The following is a 22,831-nucleotide window of genomic DNA, read 5'->3' as shown; positions in this document are numbered from 1 at the left end:
TATATTTACATATATATAATTATAATTAAATATTTTATTCAAATTTCAACCGAAAAAATTTTATCGGGGTACACTTATATGTTTATTAAATGCTTTACAATATATTGGCTAGTGGACTATAAAAACTTGAAATGATATACGCATGTCGAAATTACTGATTAAGTCATAAAGGCTCATTTGGCAGTCACTCTACAATTCAAACAATACAAAATTTACAAACTACTGAATCGCCAGGCAATTATTATCCCATCTCATACATATATACACATATGTATGCAAATGTATGTGCTCCCTCAAAGGCCAATCAACGGTAAATTTTGGGCATTACAATTTGCTCAGGCAGCAAAAGTTACGCACACAGGCCACAAATGCTCACACATGTTTCCAGAGACTGCAAGTGTGTGTATGCTTGCCCGTCGCGAAATCATATTCTTTATGCGTATCAACGCTTTCCTACCCTTCCCACGAATAACCATCGAAACGCTTACATTTTGTTTGCATGAGCGTGACAAACGCTTTTATGATTTCGGTATACCCTTCACTCAAAAGGAAAGAGCTGGGATCGTCGCCAACAAATTTCAATTTTTGTGCGCTGCTGAGTTCGGTGATTTGAGCGACCATAGAGAGAGATAGAGAGAGAGAGAGAGTAGGACAAAAGCGCATAGTCGGGCTTCATATAAGAATAGCACCATTTCGGTTGAGCGCTTGCAGCGCACTGTTTTTGTCGTCCAATATTTTCACTGCTCGAACCTCCAGCGACCGAGCCGAGCAAATACGAAGTATAGTGGTCGACCAACTTAACATTTTCTGCTGTAGAAAAATTTGTTCTACATGTCTAGTCTATGTGTTCTCTGGTCAGTGGTACCGCGAACCAGTAGGAGAACTGGGTTATGTTATTAACAGAATGCTGTTAATAACATAACATTGTGTGGTGCGAGAGGAGCAATTCTTGTTAATGAGATCTGGCATTAACAGTCTGAATTCTTCATGTGTAAGGCTCAGAAATTCATCACGATGATAATTAACGGCGATTAGTGGTACGCATCCTATGATTTCTCGGGAGGATACCACTGGAATAGGTATCAAGTTGTACAATTCCAGTATCTGTGTGGATATAAGTGGCAATGTTATTTTGAACACCTGTTTACAATGGCTCCTTCGGCTTGCATCATTTTATGTGACTGGAGTACATTTCCATTCGTACTAGGTACTTGTTGTCCTATTTTTAAATGATCCTGCATTTGTTCTAATTGATCTCGCAGTTGGCTTGGCGATAGTAACAATGGACTAATTGTGTTGTGTCGAACATCCGTCAGTACTTTTATAATTTATGTTTGCATTCGTTGAAGGTTTGCTGCCGTTAATGTTAGTTGCGTTGTCAGAGATATATACCAATGAAACAGATTATGTTGGGCCCTATCTGTAATCATGGCGTTAAGTTGGTCTTCCATGTTATTTAGACGTCTTTCAATTGTGGCTTCGTCACGTTTTAATACGTTGAATGTGGAATCCACAAAGGAGGTTTGATTTTTTAAGACTGATACCAAATAGTCTTCGTTTTGTTTCACCTTTAAAATCGTTTCGGAAATTTCCTTTGCATATGTTGAATCCAAAACCCCGAATAAACTGCTCGCTATGTTTCCAATTATATCCAGTGGCGCTCTTTTAGGTCTTGCTTGTAGAAGCTCATTTTCAGCTAATAATTCGTTCTCCACATGCTTGAAATGCTGATACACGCTCTGGCATGGAACTGTGAAACTTATGTCGGCACATAATTTCTTTATGCTGTTCGTCCCTTTAGAGAAGGTTTTCATTTCATTCCAATATGGTTCCAGATCGTAATAAGCAATGATGGTCCAATCTGCAACTGCCAGTCGAGCTGATCCGATTCGTTCGTAGTAGATACCAGGCTTAGATTGGTACGTTGTCCTCTTTGATGAGTACCAACATTCCTTCTGATACGTTTACCTTTGATCTCGTCCATTTTGTACGTTGCTGAAGTTCGTGGAGGTATTCCTGTGACCATCGAGTCCAGAACGTATGCTTCAAATGTTGAATTAACTCTAATCTTTGTCCAAGCGACCTTCCGTCTCCCCTTTCTGCGTCATGGGCTTGAGCTGTTAGCGGTTCTCCAATCAGAAAGTGTCCAGGTGTTAGTGCAGCAAGATCATTTGGATCGGTTGACATCAAGTTATTGGGCGAGAGTTAAGTATTGCCTCTATCTCAATGACAACGGTTTCAAGTTCATCATACGTTTATGAAGCGGTCGATACATTTTTCAACAGTAAGTGTTTTGCTGACTTAACTGCTGCTTCCCAGAGTCCGCCAAAGTGTGGTGCTCGAGGAGAAATAAAGTGGAATTTTAAATTTGTTTTTTGGCATTCGGCTAATATACTGTCTTTTGCCTTGTCGCTGTAGATTGCGTCTTCTAGCTCTTTAAATTTGTTGTTGGCGCCCACAAAGTTTGTAGCATTGTCGCAGTGTAGTGTTTGGCAATTTCCACGGCGTCCCATAAATCGCTTTAAGGCCGCAATGAATTTGTCAGTAGTCAGTCAAAGTAGTGCTTGTGGTCTACAGTGCATGTTGTCTATGTGGAGTTCTCGTAACAGAGATTTGACAATTGAGTCATTATTTGGTAACAATATCGGATGTTTTTCATCAAATAATAGAGCTGATTTTTCAATCCTACCGCCCACTCGTATGATGTTATCCTTGTCTAGAAACGGTGTCACAGATTTGAGGTTGCTTTTGCTGTCTACTACTCCATGTTTTGTGATGTTCGTCAACTCCTGAGGGAAATCTACCTGTTGGATCTTGCGTTATATAACAATCCTGGCACGTTCCAACTCCTCATGTGTGAGTGTATTACCATTTTTGTTTGGGTGTCGTAGCCGCATTATATATGCTATAATGCGTTGTAGTCTTCGGATGGAATTATTGTGATTGATTGAATAGATTACATCACATGTTTTTGCCACAGGAGCTGCTACAGCCCTTTGGTGTCCCTTTCTTCCCAATGTGTCGTTAGCGCTGGGCATTTTGACGAACGGCTTTGGCCATTTTGATGGTGATCCATGAAGGAATAATGGCCCGTGTAGCCACAAGGTCGTTGAATCCAGATTCTTCGCTAATGTTCCTCGTGACAGTATATCTGCAGCGTTGTTTTGTGAGGAGATTTGACGCCACTGAGTTGCTATAGTCAATTCCTGGATTTTTGCAACTCTATTTGCGACAAAAGTTTCCACACTTGATGATTGGGAATTTATCCATAATAGTACAATTCTTGAATCTGTCCATAAATATGCTGAATTGCAGCTACTCTTCATATTAAGGTCCTTTCGTAGATCATCTCGGTATATTCTCTAATCTTGTTGAAGGCTTGGCGATAACTCCTCGTCCCATCCAATTTTTGATTCCCATAGTTGTTGCATATATATACCACAACAGGGGCAAAGATTCCTAGAGGGTCAAATATTTTTGCCAATTCAGAGCATACCCCTCTTTTTGTGATTTTCGTTGCTTTTGCCGCTTCAGCTCGTCCATGAAGGCTGTCAGATTTCGGACTCCATGTAAGGCCCAATGTCTTAATACTGTTGTCTTCCGTATTATCCGATTTCACCATTTGTGTTGTATCTTCCTTAGAGATTCCCGCGAGGATCTGGTCATGGTTAGGACACCATTTTCGAAGGTGTAGTCGGTAGGTGCTGGTAGGTCTGGATCACGGCACAATCTTTTTTCCAATGCTAAGAAACGTCTTATATCTAACTCCCGGTACTCTCCCAGTTCGGACACATCTTCAGAATAAGGTAATTTTACTATCAATTTTCCGTCAACTGCCCTTTGTACATTCTCTTTAACATGTGTTTCACAGTGGGACTCTGCTGGTGTCCGATAGGGTTGTGTTGTTTCTAGATTATCCAGTTTCCAAAATCGTTCCAATAGATTAGTTGGGTCATCAGCTGTAGTTGCTACAGAGCATGTGGCGACTGTCGAAGTTGATCTGTTAACTCTTCCAGCTATTGTCCAGCCTAGTTTAGAGTTTTGCATCATAGGTAATTTTGGGCTCCTTTTGATTTGCTCCGGTAGTATGAGCTCGAAATAATGTTCGGCTCCGAGTAGTAAGTCAATCTTTCCAGGTTTCGCAAAGGTTGGGTCTGCCAGTGGTATGTTGCTTGGTACCCAAGATATGTTGTCTATTTTGTGGTTTGGTTGATCCGCCACAAAATGTGGTAACACGAACGCCTCTACTCGTGTAACTTCCATTTTGAGATTTTATGAGAACATTGACTCTGGATTTCATTGAACTTGGGTTTCCTTCAATGCCTTCGATTCGCATGGTTGAGTTTTTGACTGCAAGTGATAATGTTTTTACAGGTCTTTCAGAGATCATGTTTATCTGAGAGCCTGAATCCAGGAGTGCTCTGAAACTTCCACATTGGCCGTTATTTCCATGCACTTCGACTCGAGCAGTGGCGAGTAGCACATAATTATTTATTGTACTATGTGCTGCGGCAGTTATTTTGACGTCATCTACAGGTGTAGCAACATATTATGTTTTTTGTTGCACTTCATGCAATTGCGTAGGAAGCATGATTTTGCCATATGATTGGGCCACAGACAGTTTAGGCACAGTTTTTGGTTTAGTGCCCATTTTAAACGTGCGTCTCCAGATTTCGACGCGAACTTGTCACATCGATAAATTCTATGTTCTGCTGAATCACAGAATTGACAGCCTTTACTCTTTTCTGTTGAGGCAGACGCGCATATCCTTTGCTTTTCTTTAGGAACGTATTGTTTCCCTCCTATCGCTTCCAATGCCAAGAATCTTTGTTCTAAGAAGTCTAAGAATTCCTTGATGGGTTGTAGTTTTCTTGTGTCCTTAATGGATTGCTCTTTATTGATGATGATCGTTTGTCACTGGCGGTTGATCCAAAAGTTTGTGTAGAGTCGTTGTAGTCAGGACTCGCTTGTTATCAAAACGCTCCTTCAGTATCGTCCAGGCAGTTTCATAGTTGGACTCTGTTAGATCCAAGTGTCTAACCAGTCTTTCAGCATCTCCAGAGAGGTTTGAATTTAAGTACCACATTTTTTGTACTGTTGGCATTGTTGACTCATGAATCATTTTAGTGAATAAATCATGAAATTGTTGCCATTTTAAATAGCATCCGTCGAATTGTGGTATGGATACCTTTGGTAGCTGTACTTGAGTTTGGGCAGCTGCAGCATTTGGAGAGGTATCAAGTCCGAACGTGCTGTTTCTGAAGGGCTTAGGGCTCGTTCAAATTTTTGTTTGGTTATGAAGATGTTGGTCGTTAAGTTGACCAAGTCTACCGGTTGATTTAGAAATAGGGTTCGCCATATGAACGCTATGATTTCTAAAGATTCGTCTTCCTTCACGTCGGGGTCACCAAAATGTTGAGTATCTATTAGACATTGGTACAAAACCAAGACTAGGCAGTTGTATTTGTGTTTAATTGTAAGCCTCTAGTACAGAACCAGTGACTACGGGCGTCGCAACAAGTACTTGAACCAGTTGAACAACGGAGATGAGTATCAAATAGTGAAAGACGAGACTCGTTGCTCTATTTTCAAGTGCTATTTTCTTACTACTTTATTGTATGAAAGTAACGGCCTTATATACTATTTTTTCGGTGGTACGTATCAATACAAGATTATGATTATGGATTTGTACTTATTCAATAAACCTAAATAAACATATATGTTGGAGTGGTGGCGTCGCCGATAAGTAAAAAGACCGGGTGGTAATTTCCTCGTCTTTATTTGTAGGATGGTAGCTGTTCAGCTCGTATAATGGTGTTAAATATATGTATGTATGTCAGGATAGGCAAGTGACAAGTGGGCGAAGTCCCCAGCGGGGCGCTAAGTACCGCGAACCAGTAGGAGAACTGGGTGATGTTATTAACAGAATGCTGTTAACAACATAACATTGTGTGGTGCGGGAGGAGCAATTCTTGTTAATGGGATCCGGTATTAACATACTCCCCCCCCCTTACAAGGATTGCAAATTAAGACGTCGTGTCCAAGCTGGAGACCTCTTGCTGTGACCGCCTGTTTAGGAGTCGAGACGGAGAGACGTGCTGATCCCTGGAGATGCAGGAGCGTGTGGTGATTCTGGCCACACGTTTTGCAACGTCCCTTGCTTCGGCAGGATTGCCCGGAGTGCTCGTGAGCCAAGCAGTTCGTACAGTACTTATGTGTAAGTACCGCACGCATCCGCTTCTCCCCTGAAAGGCCCAGAAAACGCTGGCAATTCCGGAGACCGTGGGCTCCTGGGCACACGCGGCACTGGAAGGAATTGGTACCGCGTGGCTTGCTGCTTTCTGATGACGGCGTCTTTATCTGGAAGATCGAATGAGTTGGAGGTAGAATTACTTGCTCGTTAGAACACAACATGGAGGTTAGTTTGACAGCACAAGGAGGACGAGGATCGGGTTGAAATGATGGGCCTGAATGAAGAATAGTATTCAGGCTGTCATTCAGTGCTGGACGGAGTGGTGCTGTTTGGAGCTCGGAATGGAAGAGCTTCGTCAGATGATACGGTTGGCGGAGACTCAAGTTTCGCCTCTTCCGAAACAGAAACCTGAGTTGTGAAGGAGGAGACCGTTCCTGGTATCATCTGTGAAAGTGGGCCTGTCAGTACCCAACCGAAAACAGTCTCCAGACCTATAAGAAGCCCACAAATATTAGGGTGATAACCTCCCTGAATGATAGTCGGAAGGATATCCGCGCCTATCAGGACATCAATTTCCGCACTCTTGTAAAACTCGGGGTCAGCTAGCTGAACTTTCGGAAGTTCGTTTAACAAGAGTTGCGGAACTGGAGACGAAGGGATGTTACCAGCCAGATTTGGAACGACGAGAGCAGAAGCCTTGATTCGCATTCTCGGCTTCAACGGAGAGCCAATATCAAAGTTGCATACCTTGTGTGCCTCAGCTGTCACTGCTTGATTCAGGCCGGAGACCTGAGTATGCACGGACTTGAAGGGCAACTTGATTTTTCGGAACAGTCGCTCAGAAATGAAAGTCGCTTCGGACCCTGAGTCGACTAAAGCACGGGCGGGATAAGTTGCGCCGAAATGGCATATATTAATCACCGCCGTGCCGAGGAGGACACCTCGCGTGTTGGCAGCTAGATACGTTTGGACGTTGGACATAACTGGAGCACGAGTCGGAGCTATAGCTGTTGCGGAGGCGGCAGCGGTCCGAAGAGTATTGTCCCTATGAAGTAGGGTATTATGTCGACCATTGCACGTGAAACAGTTGTGAGTACTGGTACACTCTCGTAACTGGTGACCTTTAGCGAAACAGTTTAGACAAAGCTTCTTCGATTTTATGTAAGTTTCTCGTTCATGAATGGATAGTTGGAGAAACTGATGGCAGAATCGGATTGGATGATTCTCTCTTGAACACAGATCGCACCTTGTGTCGATTGTGTCCACTTGCGTTCTGAACGAGTTCAGTCGTTCGAGAAGGGCAGGGTTCGCAGATCTCGGAATTGAGTTCGGAATTTTGGAACAGAACGGTCACCTTCCATAGCTTCAAGAGCACGAGCGCGCTCGCTAAGGAAGTGACTGACGTCCTGCCAGGCTGGGATTTCTGTTTTTCGTGTCAATGAATGCTCCCAGAGAGATCGAGTTTGTTCCGGCAAATTTGAAGTGCACAGGAACACAAGAATGCAATCCCAACTTTCAGTGGATATCTGAGCATGCTCGATTGCCGTGACACATCTGTGCATAGTGCTATGCAACTCTTTGAGAGCCGAGCCTGACTCCTTGGTGATCTTGGAAAGGTTGAGAAGAGTTTTAAGCTGGCTGTTGACTAACAGCCGCTTATTCTCAAACCGATCACACAAAGAGACCCAAGCCGATGCAAAGCCGTCGTTTGTGAGAGGATACTCTGCGACTAGTGCGTTTGCATCGCCTGCTGTTTTCGAATTAAGGTGGAATAGCTTTTCCACCGGAGTTAAACACGGATTGTTTATGTAGATCGCAGTAAAAAGATCGCGGAATGTTGGCCAGCGCAAGTAGTCCGTGGAATACTTCCATGTCAACGGGTGGAAGGCGACAGCTTTCAGACGTGGCGAAAGGAGCGGACATAGGAGCGGGCGGTGTACTCGATGCGGAAAGTGCGTCGATCTGTACACCCAGATGGGTCGTACACCGCTCGTAGACAGTGTAGCAGTTGTCGAATTTGGCCTCCGTGGCTTCAACTTCGCCACTGCTCGCCCCTTGGCTCAATGCTCTGGCACAGACCTTATATTGCTGCTCAGCATCATCCCACAATGCCTTGACCCGATCTCGACGGATCTCGAAGGCCCGGAGCTGAGCCGCCTGGGTGGCATTAGAGTCTCCGGGACCGTCGATGCGCGACTCAAACTTGATGAGCCTATCCGCAGCCGAGATGAAGTCAGACAACGACATTTTAGACGGACTTGCGGGCTTTATACTGGATCGGGTGACGACCGGACGCTTGAAAGTGCTGCTTGTCTGCGGTTTCCCGGACGGAATGGGTGATGCAGAGGCACTGCGCTTGATCAGACGCGAAACTGGTACACTAAGTTGCGCTCGACCCGAACGATCAGACATGGATGCTAACTAGAAGTTAGCTGCTGGAAATTTCTGATATGGAGACAGAAATTCACTCAAAGAGCAAAGTAATTCAGTTGACAAGAGCAAGAAAGTTGTCAACTGAACGTAGAGCAAATTGGAAAAGAATTATTGCCTTGTTAAGCAAGTAAAGCGAAAACAAAGAAGAAGAGGCAAAAAAGTTTTATTTATTTAATTAGGATAAATTAAATAACCAAATTCTTAATTTGAAATTCGACTTTGTAATTAATTATTGTAATTAGGATAAATTTAATAATTAAAAGGGTGGCTTTATATTTTGCTTTACAATGGCTCTTTTAAATACGATAAATACTGATCGTGACACAACTATCGTCAGAAATTGTGGCGGCCGGTGATAGTTATTGAAAATGTTATCGATACTAGTGACGATCTCAGCTGCTTGGACACAAAACAAAACAACCAATTTAACAATTTAAGTTTATTATTTTGTAAATGTGTACATATATGTTAATTGTGTTGCTGGGCTATTTGTACGCCATATGTTGTCATATGTGCATACATGGATGTGTATGTATGTATGAGCGTATGTTCGTACAAACAGAAGAAAGCGGACAAACAATTAGCAAATAGATAAATAAAACAAGTAGAAATAATTATGCTTGGAGGATTAATTATTAAATTGCAAAATAAAACTATTAAAAATAACAAAGGATATTGTGTTTTATTTAATAGTTAAGCGAGGAGCATGTATATATGTATGTATACATATATACATACATATGTCTCTGCAGCCGGCGTCTAGTTATGTACTATATGAGTACATATGTATGTGCGGATGGATGAAAAGGCAGAATATGGAAATAAATTAATAAACGATCAACAAAGGATATTGTTCTTTTCGTGTTAATAAATACTAATCGGATTTAAGCACAGCTTAATACATATGTATCTCTATATATATAAGAATATATACATATAGGCATGTAGTCGAAATATTGCTAATTTAGTACATACATACATATGTACATATATACAAGAGAAGGCGGATGAGAGGTGCCAGTGTACTTATGCATATATATATGTATGTACTACTCTAGACAAGAATGGGGTACTTATCTCGACGGCCGATGGAATGCTGGTGTGAAGGTGGATGAATACTCCGGCTCGAAGGACCAAATGTTGGAGTGGTGGCGTCGCCGATAAGTAAAAAGACCGGGTGGTAATTTCCTCGTCTTTATTTGTAGGATGGTAGCTGTTCAGCTCGTATAATGGTGTTAAATATATGTATGTATGCCAGGATAGGCAAGTGACAAGTAGTCGCGAGACGAAGTCCCCAGCGGGGCGCTAAGTACCGCGAACCAGTGGAGAACTGGGTGATGTTATTAACAGAATGCTGTTAACAACATAACATTGTGTGGTGCGGGAGGAGCAATTCTTGTTAATGGCATCTGGCATTAACAATATAAAAGGTTTTATTACGGTCTGAAAAAGGCTATCTTATAACGGATAGCCCAACATTTATACCTTGCGATAGTGATGGGTTATTTACTAGTTGTCTGGTATTGCAGATAACTATTTTACCTAATATCTTAATTTGCTTACGATGAGTTATGACGATTGTCGATTGTAGATTGTTGGGTGAACACAAACTCAGACAGTCTACAAAGCGCTGCGCCACCCGTATTCTGTATACCCTAAGAGTTTCAATGTACCAGTCCTGAAGGGCCTGTAAATAACCTTCTGGTATCATGATACCATTAATTAGAGTCGGCTTCAGCCATCGATTCAGCAAGTCTGACAAGCTCGGCGCTGAAGAGTTTCCGATAGGTGTACGATGTCGTGCATAGCCATCATGTGGGTGTTCGCAAAAATAGTCCTATTTGGTTCGAAAATTAACTGATTTCTAAAGACATTGATGGGGGCTTCGATATGTGGTATGAGGTCGGATGCGTCTTGCAAGGCGCTGTGTACGGTGGCGGCAGAATCTGTGTGTTCGTCCGTAGCTGCCACTGATTCTGGCTCTAAGTGGTTCAAATAAGCTGTCGTGCGTGAGAGAGCATCAGCGACTACGTTAGATTTCCCTGGTTTGGCAAAAGTAAGGGAATGATGATCCGTGTATATTTTAATCGACCCGGCACCGTAAAGATACGCTCGGAGATTGTCTAATGCCCAGACGATCGCCAGCATTTCCTTTTCGTTGGTTGCGTAGTTCTCTTCTGTTCGGTTTAGCGAACGAGAATTGTACGCAATGGGTCGATCCGTTCCGGTGTCAACCTGCGACAAGACAGCTCCAATAACGTAGTTGGATGCGTCAGTCGTCAAGTGGAACGGTTTTGAGAAATCAGGGAACGCCAGAATCTCGGATGAAGAAACGATCTTTTTCAAGCTATCAAAAGCTTCCAAGCCTTCTTCATCTAGAGTAATTGGCATGTTCCTCGATTGACTGCTCTTAATCTAGGAAAATTCTCCTCGTGTGAGATTTGTCAGAGGTTTGGCAATCTTCGCGTAATTACGGATACATTTTCTGTAGTAAGATGTCATGCCTAGGAAACTCTTAAACTCCTTCACGTTCGTGGGGGGCTTCATTTTCATGATAGCTTCGACTTTTTTTCTCATTTGCCCTAATTCCGTTGTAGGTAACAACGTATGCTAAGAATTCAGCTTGGGTAGAGAGGAATCGAGTTTCTTCGAGGTTTACTCGAAGCCTGGCACGCTTCAGTTTCTCGAATGCGGCGCGAAGGTTCTTCCAATGGCTATCGTAATCGCTGCATAAGACTATGATGTCATCTATATAAACGTAACAAATCTTCCCGATGTGTTCTTTCAGCACATCATTAATCATACTTTGGAAAATAGCGGGAGCATTTTTCAACCCGAAAGGAAGACGTACTTACCGTTCAAGGTTGAGAAAGCTATCTTCGGGATATCAGATTTCATGTGAATCTGATGGAAGCCCGAGGTCAAATGGAGAGTAGTGAAATATTTCGCTTTTCCTAAGCTAGACAAGGTCGAAGTAATGTCCGGTAACGGAAACGCGTCAGATATCCGTGATTCGGGGAGATATTACTAAGCAGTCATGTTCCCTGTCAATCAACGCTTTTAATTCCTTCATTGTGTCGTATCCTATGATTCCGTCAAAAGATTCTAGCCCTGGTAGGACATAAAAGGTAAGAGTCGCTGAATTGGCCACGGGAAAGAAAAATTTCCCTGAAACGCAATATGAAATGTCTATTTTCCCAGCGACTGATTGGATTTCAAACGGAACCGCGATGGGGGTGCATCCATCAGCTATTCTGGGGCTTATGAAATTCTTGTTTCAATTTAACCCCAGCTGGAGTACCATATTCTATGTATGGTACGCTAGGGAGGCATTTGTCATAAAATTCTCGTCTCTAACTGTTTCGCCTTCTTCTGCTGAAGCTAATTCTTCCCGTGTCTCACAGTATGATGATTCATCATTCTGGCTAAGGTCGAATTCAGCCTGAGTAGTGTCAGAAGAGGGGATTGCCTCCAAATGATACAACCCTTCGATCTTTGCGGAAGGGGTTGAAATTAGAGGAACCACTAGGGCTCCTCTTAAAGCCGGCGTTGTCCGCTTTTTGACCACCGTTGCCGGATCCGCGAGATTGACCTGACAAGTTCGATTCCATTTTAATCGCCGGCCTCGGTCCCATCGGTATTGGGGCATAGATGGGACCGCTGTTGAACCCAAAATAGTTCTCCTTCGGGAAGCCGCCCACCTGGTGAGGGACCGGCTGATGGGGATTGGTACCGAGTACCTGAGCATGATTCCGACTCGATACCCAGGATGAGATCCGGGAAATCTGCTCGCGTAGGAGCTCTGGTTACTGTTACTCTTAAAAGTGAAATTTTGAAGAGCGAGGCAAATGTCATAGGCTTCGGGCAGGTCTTTAGGTTTGCGAATAACCAAGATTTTAGCCAGATCTCCATTCAACCCCCTTACGAAGACGTCCAATGAGCGATTTCTGTAGGTCTCTATTAAAGCTTTCACGACTTCCGGACCATGGCCAGCGTTTTTTAAATTGTTCAGAATTAAAGAAAAGTGGGTACTTATTTCCATATAGAATTGATCCAAACTGTCACTACCTTTTGTCAACTGACTCATCTGGTACTCTAGGGTGGGCAAGTCTCTTTTATCTGTAAAGCTAGAACTCGCTTTGCTTCCTCCCAGTCGTCATTCCTGACACTATAGGATACCAGAACCAAGTCGGCGCTCCTCGTATCTTCTGTCAAATGTGCAACACAATTGACCTGTACAACGGCTTATCCCTGATGATTTGATAATCATCGAGAATAGCTTGGGCCCTACTAAGCCAAGACAAATACCTATCAGAGTCACCCTCAAACAATTGGAGCTCTTTCACACTGTCCGGCAAGGTCGAAATCTCCCGCAGCTCGTGTTCGTTACGAGGCCGTGTCAATGGGGCGGACAACGGAACAGTAGGATTACGTTCCTCTCGCTCGGTTTCTAATACCTTCAACCTACCTCTGACTCCTTTGAGTTCTTCTTTGATTGCAGACAGTTGTCCTAGGAGGGAATTCAAGTCATCGCTAAAATTGCTCAAGGTCTCTTTTATTTCCTCCATGCTTCTCACTCAATCGCCAACTCACAATATCGATGTTAAAAAATTTGATGAAAATATACGCCAATAAGCTGTTATTTATGATTCTTCTTCTTAACCTAGTATTTATTATTTATCTGTTCAATTAAAATAAAGGAAGATAACAAGGGCAACAAACGATTTCAAATGCAACTCAAGTTTTTTTTAGCTTCTTTGTTTTTTGAGAATTGTAAAACGCTTCACTCACCCATTTTCAGTTTACTAATTGTGTTGTTGTGTTAGCGTATGGATTTGTTGTTACAGGACACTCCGTGCCTCGACTCACAGCAGCAATAAAAGAATTCTGCAGGAAGAGAGATAAAAAATTCTTTTTAATTTCGATTCAAGTCACAATATTGTGTGCAGTTGTTGTAACATTTCTGACGGACTCTTGTCCAAGTGTATATTTTCTTCTTGTCAAATTTTTCATTTTTTATACCCTGAATCCATTTTCAACGGGAAATCAGGGTATAATGGTTTTGGTAAATGTATGTAACAGGCAGAAGAAGGCGTGGCAGACCCCACAAAGTATATATATTCCTGATCAGGGCGACGAGTTGAGTCGATTTAGCCCTATCCGTCTGTCAGTATGTTTGAACGCGGTGAAGATACAAGAGCTAGAGATCTCAATTTTTATACCCTGAACCCATTTTCAATGGGAAATTAGGGTATAATGGTTTTGTTGAAATGTATGTAACAGGCAGAAGGAGGCGTGGCAGACCCCACAAAGTATATATATTCTTGATCAGGGCGACGAGCTGAGTTGATTTGGCCCTGTCCGTCTGTCTGTCCGTCTGTCCGTCCGTCCGTCTGTCCGTCTGTCCGTATGTATGAACGCGTCGATTTCAGAAGATATAAGAGCTAGAGACTTCAATTTTTTTTTTAAATGTCCGTAATTACAGCGCGCATATCAAGTTTATCATTAAAAATCGATAACTCACCCCGATCTTTTTTTATCGATAAAAAACCTTATCGAAAACCAGTTATAAAATTATATCTTCTACACCTTTATTGCTAGAGTCTAATGTATGCTTACATGCAATTTATACAATTTCGATTTTTGTTAAAATGTACCCCCCACCTCAAAATTCACCCCCTCACCCTCACTTTTGTAAAAAGCGTATTTCAAATACTAGAGACTTGTTCTTTGGCAGTTACATGCATATCCATGTAATAATCACAATCTGAAAGTTTCATGAAGATCGTACGTTCACAAAAAAAGTTATTAAGCAATTAAGTTCTCATAGTAAGCGCCGCCCATGCGTGTTTATGCGTGGGTGCTTATGTGTGTATGTGTTTGTGTATGTGTGTGTATGTGTTTGTGTATGTGTATGTGTGTGTGTATGTGAGTGTGTGTATGCGTTTGTGTCTGTATGCGTGCGTGTGTATGTATGCCTGTGTGTGCGTACGTGCGTGTGTGTGTGTGCGTGTTTCTTGTGTAAGCTGAAAGACGCGAAAAATTATTGAAATATCTATTGCTCCAAGGGTTCAGGGGATCTCGTAGTCGAGCAGTCTCGACTAGAGCTTTCTTACTTGTTGTAATATGTCGATGTATACCACGCGGATATCGAGTTTTGTTTTAAAAATTGATAACTACTCCCGATATTTTTTATCGATAAAAAACCTTATCGAAAATCAGTTATATAATTATATCTCCTGCAACCTTAAAGCTACTTTCCAAATTTTTAATGTACACTTAAATGCAATTTATACAATTTCGGCTTTTGTTTAAATTTACCCCCTACTCCTATATCCACCCCCTCACAAACATATTTTTAAAAAGCGTATTTCAAATACTAGGGACTTGTGCTTTGGTAAATGTATGCATATCCATGTTATAATCATAATCTGAAAGTTTCATGAGGATCGTATGTCCATAAGAAAAGTTATTAAACAATTAATGCGTGCTTATGAGTGGGTGCTTGTGTGCATGTATGTATGTGTGTGTGTGTTTGTGTGTGTGTCTTGTGTAAGTAGAAAGACGCAAAAATGATTGAAATAGCTATTGTTCGAAGGGTTCATATGATCTCGTAGTCGAGCAGTCTCGACTAGAGCCACTAGAACCCATATTCAATGGGAAATCAGGGTATAATGGTTTTGTTGAAATGTATGTACCAGCCAGAAGGAGGCGTGGCAGACCCCACAAAGGCTGAGTCGATATGGCCCTGTCCGTCTGTCTGTCCGTATGTATGAACGCGTCGATTTCAGAAGATATAAGAGCTAGAGACTTCAATTTTTTAAATAAATAAATAGAAAATCAGTTAAAACATTATATCTCCTACATCTTTGGAGCTACAGTCTCCAAATTCTGAAATGTATATTGATATGCATTTATACAATTTATTAAAATTTACTCCCCACCTCTAATTCACCCCCTCACCTTCACATTTATTAAAGGCGTATTTCAAATATTAGGGACTTGTGCTTTGGCAAATACATGTATATCTATGATATGTTTATGATCTGAGAGTTTCATGAATATAGTCCATCCACAAAAAAAGTAATTAAACAATTAAATTCCCATAGTAAGCCAACACTGCAGCCATTGCGTGTTTATGCGTGCGTGCGTATGCCTGTATGTGTGCATATGCGAATAATTATTGAAATGTCAGTTGCTCGAAGGGTTCAGGGAGGAGTTCAAGGAGGCGTGGCAGACCCCACAAAGTATATATATTCTTGATCAGGGCGACGAGCTGAGTCGATTTGGCCTTGTCCGTCCGTCCGTTCGTCCGTATGTATGAACGCGTCGATCTCAGAAGATATAAGAGCTAGGGACTTGAAATTTTTAATTCAGTTATTTAATTATATCTCCTACATCTTTAGAGCTAGAGCTTGCAAATTTTAAACGTAGACTAATATGAATTTTATATAATTTCGATCCACCCCCTCACCATCACCTTTGTAAAAGGTGTATTTCAAGTACTAGAGACGTGTGCTTTGGAATGTACATACATTTTCACCATATGATTATGCTCTGAAAGGTTGTACGTCTAGAAATTAAATTATTCAACAAATATATTCTTATAATGTTGCCCACACTAGAGCGCAGCCCAAGCGCAGTCGCTGCTTACTGCGCAGTTAGTAGAGCGCGTTCTAATACGTGCGTGTTTATGTATGTGTGTTGAAAAGAAGTGCAGACTGATTAGAATATCAGATTAGAGGGCTCAGGGTATCTCCCAGTCGAGCAGTCTCGACTAGAGCCTTCTTACATGTTTTTGTTTTTCATTTACTCGGCACTGGGTGCGGTGGACCGTAGTGTCTCTTGTGGCGTACGCCTACTAAGGTACGGGAGCCACACAACCCACTCGGCAACTCTTTTGCACCTTGCGGTTTTCTCTGAGTATGCCGAGCAAGCTACCTCTCGCCAAGTCCTGAACCATTTGAACCGATCGCAGGGCTTTATTTATCACATTTGCAAATTTTTTCTTTACTTATTTGTGTTTTGTTCATGCCTTTCGCTTTCCGGCAAATTTTTTCTTTATTTATTTGTGTTTTGTTCGTACCTTTCGCTTGTCGGCCCCTGGACCCACCGAATTTGTCGCAGAGGTAGCTCGCCCCATTTTTATACCCTGAACCCATTTTCAATGGGAAATCAGGTATAATGGTTTTGTTGATATGTATGTAACAGGCAGAAGGAGGTGTGGTAGATCCCACAAAGTATATATATTCTTGATCAGGGCGACGAGCTGAGTCGTTTTGGCTCTGTCCGTCTGTCTGTCTGTCCGTCTGTGCGTATGTTTGAACGCGTCGATTTCCGAAGATATAAGAGCTAGAGACTTGATTTGTATACCCTGAACCCATGGAAGATGGGAAATCAGGGTATAATGGTTTCGTTAAAAGTATGTAACAGGCAGAAGAAGGCGTGGCAGACCCCACAAAGTATATATATTCTTGATCAGGGCGACGGCCCTGTTCGTCTGTCTGTCCTTCCGTCCGTATGTATGAACGGTCGTCCCGATATTTTATTATCGATCAAAAACCTTATCGAAAGCTAGTTATTTAATTATATCTCCTACGCCTTTAGAGCTAGGGCCTTCAAATTTTAAATGTAGACTTATATGTATTTTATATAATTTCGATTATATAAATTTACCCCCCACCCCCTTTCTAAAAGGCGTATTTAAAGTACTAGAGACGTGTGCTTTAAAATGTACACACATTTTCACCATATGATTACGCCCCGAAAGTTTCATTAAGATTGTACGTCTAGAAATTAAATTATTCAACAAATAAGTTCTTATAATGTTGCCCATACTACAGCGCAGCCCAAGCGCAGTCGCTGCTTACTGCGCAGTTAGCAGAGCGCGTTCTACTACGTGCGTGTGTATGTATGTGTGTCGAAAAGAAGTGCAGAAGATTAGAATATCAGATTAAAGGTTCAGGGTATCTCCTAGTTGAGCAGCCTCGACTAGAGCCTTCTTACTTGTTTTTAAATGACCGTATATACAGCGCGGATGTCGAGTTTGCTTTTAAAATTCGATAGATCATCCTGTTTTCCGATATGTCAGAAATCATGTTACTTGAAGAGCTAGAAAGCTAAAATTTGGTATGTAGGTCCGCGTCGATCACTCAAGATCACGAGCTATGGCGGATATATCTCCGCCCATTGGGGGCGTGGCAAATCGGTTAAAACTGTATCTCAAAGAGTTTTACAGCTAGAGCGCTGAAATTTTGCACGTCAGCTAATGTTATGATTCTATAAAGTCTAAAGACAAATTTATTATTTTACGTGCATTAGGGGCGTGGCAAATTGGACCTGAAGATATAGTGATTTTTTAAATTCTGCTATATTTTGGACACTATTGATGCCAGAGACCTCAAATTTTGTATATATACTCGGGCTTACCACCCAAGACTACAAAGCTTTGTCGGGTATATGTCCGCCCACAGGGGGCATGGCAAACCGCAAGAGCTGATATCTCCTAAAGTATAATAGCTAGAAGCTTCAAATTTAGATAGTTAAGTTACCAGTAACCTCCTCTATCGATGACCCCAAATATAATTTTTACGCCTTCTTTGAGCGTGGCATATCGAAAAATACCCTGGAATTTTCACATTTTTTGAGCATTCAAACTTTGCAGTTAGGGTACAGCGCAGCTTTCAAAAGTGAGGTGGCGTAGTGAGTGGCGGCATAACGTTCGATCGAGAAGACGCGGTTCGAATCCTGATCGGTGCAATTGAAGTCAATTTTTTTAATTGTTTCGAAATATTTTTATATTTTGATAAATGAGTTTTCTATTTAGTTTATATTTATTTTCTATTTAATTTATATTTATTATATTATTTAAATACACTGAAATTGAAATACTAAATGTGCGTTTTTAATTTATATATATCGTTTATATTTTCTAGCAGATTCTTAGAATCACATCAGCAGTTAGTTTGGTTTAGTTTTGCTAGATGGCGCTGCAGCAGTGAATCTATTTCAGTTTTGCAAAAGCGGCTTCCGGATCCCGAGCGGTGCAACTTATGTTAATTGTTTTAATTGTTTCAAAATATTTTTATGTTTTATTAAATGAGTTTTGTATTTTTTTATTAGTTGGGCTCAAGGTAGTATCTAGTCGAGCACTCTCAACAAGAGTTTTCTTACTTCTGGTCTTTTAGTTCTATATAAACTCGCTGCAGTGTTTTTTTTTGTATATCCTGAACCCATTTTCAATGGGAAATTAGAGTATAATGGTTTTGTTAAATGTATGTAACAGGCAGAAGGAGGCGTAAAGTATATATATTCTTGATCAGTGCGACGAGCTGAGTCGATTTCGCTCTGTCCGTCTGTCCCCAATGAGGATTTCAAAAAGATTTGGCTCCCAGCCGTCCAGGATGTCGGCCATGTCGGCCAGCAGTTTGGCCTCATCTTCCTCCGGCCCCGGCGTGGTGCTCGGCATTTCCTGTGGCTCGTGTGTTCCCTGTTCTGGGCCATAGGCTCGCCGTCCTTCGTCCCTCTCCAAGTTGACGCAACTTTTCCGCCACACCCGCCAAATCCCTTGGTATCTTGTTGACTGGGCTCCCTGACAGACTCCGCCTGAAACGGCGTCGGAGTGGGGGACGCGCTCCGTTTTCCTCGTCGCTGGTCTCGAAGTGTGCGGCCCATGCTCTCTCCTTCTTGCTCCGCCGCGTCCACAACGATAGGGGTCGTTGCCTTTCGTCCCACGCCGCGGTCTCCGGGGCGGGAGGCACGACGGAGGGACTGCATTCCTGCCGCCACCCCGCCCCCGCGACGGGGACTAGTCCTCAGTTGACTCCGTTTTCTTCCTCCCTTCTTCCGACAATGGGGTCGGACACAGCCCTCCTTCCTCGTCTTCGCTCTGGGGGGCGGCACACACCTCCAGCCCTGATATAGCTGGCGGCGGTGGGAAAGATTGTGGCTCCTCCACATACGGCGGCGCCCCTCGCGACTGGGGTATCTCCACGTATATCCATCTAGCCTTTCGGCGATATTGATTGAGGATCGATGGATTGTATGTCTGAATCTGGGTGGGGGTCGCTCCTCACGAGGCCGGTAGTACTCCCGGCCCATCCTCGGGTCGCCTCGCCTTTCGTATCCCGTTCCGGGGAACGGCTCGGTGTCGGTGTCGCTCACGTCTTCCACGTGTGCCGTCTCTTCTTCCTCCCTCTCGTCTTTACTGCTAATGACAATGATCTCGTTCTCCATTGTTGTTGAATCTGAAAACCCAAGCATTAAGTGATACGCTTCCTAGGATACTGGTTCTCAAACTACTGGCTAGTATCGCAACTTTTACGAGATACTACGGGGGGGTTGTACAATGGGTTTGAGGTTGGGAAAGGGTGTTGTTAGACTGAGGTGTGTCGCCGTCAGTGTTTTGGAGCTGCCCGTCGATGGTCCCTTGGCTTTCATCCGGCTCTTCTTCGCTTTTATCGCCCTCATGGTGGAATGGCTTGAGTCGGGAGATGTTAGCTACTCTTCTTTTGCGTTCGCCGCGTTTGGCAAGCCGCACGATGTTGGGGGAGATGAAGGTAACGATCCTGAAAGGGCCGTCGTACTTCGGCGCCAGTTTCGCTGCGAAGCCGTCCGCCGCGTTGGACAACTGATGCTGCCTCAACAGGACTGACGAACCTGACTTCGGCCTCTATTCGCGTCTGCGCAGATTATAATAACGCCCTTGATCCTTCGAGGCCCACTGCAGGTTATTGCGAGCGATCGCGAATACTTCCCTCATCCTGTCATTCTTGGCGTCTGGGTAAAGCTTCTCCGTCGCTGATCCGGCTATAGCCTCGTCATACAGGGCCGCCGGCAGTCGCGGCTCCCGCCCTAGCATCAGGAACGCCGGGTTGAACCCCGAGAGTCCGCCTTGCTGGAAGCCAGCGTTATTTCTGGCAGCAACTCATCCCATGAACTTTGGTGACCCCTGACGTATTGCGATATCATCGTCTTGACGGTCCGGTTCTTCCTTTCTGTGGGATTTTTCTGCGGCGCGTACGGGGCCGTATATTGTAGCTCCACTCTCAAGGATTTGATGAACGAGCGGAAGCTCCTACTCTTGAACTGCACATTATTGTCGCGCACGAACATTTGGGTACCTCGAATTTGCCCAATATGCTCTTGGAAAGCCGTTTGCAGCAGAGTGGCAGTAGCCTTCTTGAGTGGCACTAACTCCATCCGTTTGGCGAACGCATCGTGAAAGAGCATCGTATTCCCACGCTTCGACCGAGGCAAGGGGCCCACAAGGTCAGCGCACAATACTGCTATCGGCTCCGTATATAAATATACGTCATCCTTCCGATACCCGTTTTCTCCACGTAGTCTCTAAACTCCTCTGGTTCTCTGGCGATGCTCTCGCACATCCGCGCTATCCATTTACAAGAGGGGCGGACCTCCACCGCTTGTTGGCAGCTCTCCAAGGGTTGGCGAGACAGTACATCGGCCACCACGTTCAGAGCGATCCTGCCCGTAGGACTCTCTATGGAGTCTCTCTACGTCGAACCTGTAGCCCTCCAGATAGCAACGAATATTTCTGATTGCCCAAACGATTGCGAGACACTCTTTCTCTGTGGCCGAATAATTCACCTCCGCTTTCACCGCGCCCAAACCGTAATAGCTGGCGTCAGTTTGTAGCACAAATTTCTCCGAGAAGTCAGGGCTTGCCAAGACTGGTGCCGTCGTCAGACTCTTCCTCGGCCCAGACCCTCTTCTGTCCCTTTTTGAGCAGATTGGTCATTGGTTGGACCAATGAAGCGAAGCCTGGCACAAACCGCCTGTACCAGGACGCCATCCCCGCATTGCCGTAGCTCTTTCACGTTCTTCGGAGCCGGGAAGTCTCGTATCGCCTCGACCTTCTCCACTAATGACGTGGCCTAGATAGTCCAATTTTTTCTGAAAGAAGCTGCATTTCTTCCCGTTGACCTTGAGATTAGCCGCTCTCAGTCGCCAGAAAACCTCTCTCAAATTGGCCGTATGCTCTTCCTTCGAGGCTCCGATTACCACTATATCGGCTAGGTAGGCGAACGCGTTTCATCACGGGTCCGATCACCGTATCCGCCACTGGAACAAACCTCTTCCTGGGACGGTGAATGCCGTATACTCTCTGCTTCCCGCCGCCATCGGGATCTGCCAATAGCCGCTTTTGGGGTCCAGCGTGGATATGAACCGGGCTTGTCGCAATCTTTCTAGGATGTGGTTATTCCTAGGAACAGGGTAGGCGTCCGGGATCGAGTGGGCTGCCGGTAATCCACGCACATGCGCCGTTTTCCAGTCTTATTCTTAACCAAGACTATGGGCACACCGTGCGGACTCTTCGACGGCTCAATAGCCCCGACTCTGAGCAGTTCGTCAACCTGCTCGTTGATTACCTTCTGCATGGCCGGGTTCTTCGGGTAGTACCTCTGTTTGAGAGGTTTATCGTCCCGCACACTAATGTTGTGTTCCGCTATGTGAGACACCCCTTCGAGCTTTTCGAAAAGTGCCAGCTCGGTCTCTAGGAACTCCTTTAAGTTGGGTTCTAAATCCTCCGGCCACACCATGGCTTCGGGGGAAGGCCTTGCATCGTCTTCTTCTTCCGGACCCATTGCTTCTTGTATCGGGGGGTTCTCTCCCGGTTTCCGATCGAGCTGCTCCCCTTCCTGTCGGCCTTCGTGCAGATGTCCAGCGCCCTCTGCGATTCTGCATCTGCCCGAGCTTTCCGCTTCTTCGATGGTGGAGTCCAGCACGGCGCCTCGGGGTTCAACCTACTTTCGTTTTCAAAGCTCGTGCGTCGAGCGAGCGGCTCCTCGTCCTCAGAGTGGCTGCTCTCTTTCGACATTTCTCGCGCCCTCATCGTCAGCTCCGTATCGCCACAACGTAGCGTCGCCCCCACAGCGCACAGGAAATCCATTCCCAATATGACGTGATCCAAAATTGTTGTCATGGTGAGTACCGTCATCTGCCCTACCGTCTCCGCGAGGGTTTCGACCACTTTCATTGTTCGCGTCACGGCTAGCGACCACCCGTCGGCCAGCCTTATTCGCGACCGTATCCCTTGCGACTCTCCTTGGACAATCTGTCGGCGCACGCAGTCCTCACTCATGAAGCTGCATGTGGCCCCGGTGTCGATAGTAGTGGTCATACTCTGGCCTCCAGTCCCCACCGTCGCGACGATCCTTCCTTCTTTTACCCTTAACGGGTATC

The 22,831-nt window shown here is 44.0% G+C and overlaps 1 pseudogene; it reads right to left on the bottom strand.

The window, feature by feature from the left end:
• Positions 1-553: 553 nt before the first annotated feature.
• LOC149268262 (uncharacterized) lies at positions 554-19,861 on the bottom strand (annotated as a pseudogene).
• Between the last annotated feature and the right edge of the window lie 2,970 nt (positions 19,862-22,831).

The sequence above is a fragment of the Drosophila arizonae genome, chromosome X (genome assembly GCF_054131065.1).
Source record: "Drosophila arizonae isolate 15081-1271.41 chromosome X, UAZ_ARI_1.0, whole genome shotgun sequence".
NCBI classification, from domain to species: domain Eukaryota; kingdom Metazoa; phylum Arthropoda; class Insecta; order Diptera; family Drosophilidae; genus Drosophila; species Drosophila arizonae.
Note: the sequence above shows the minus strand (reverse complement) of the source record. Positions and strands in the feature narration are given on the sequence as shown.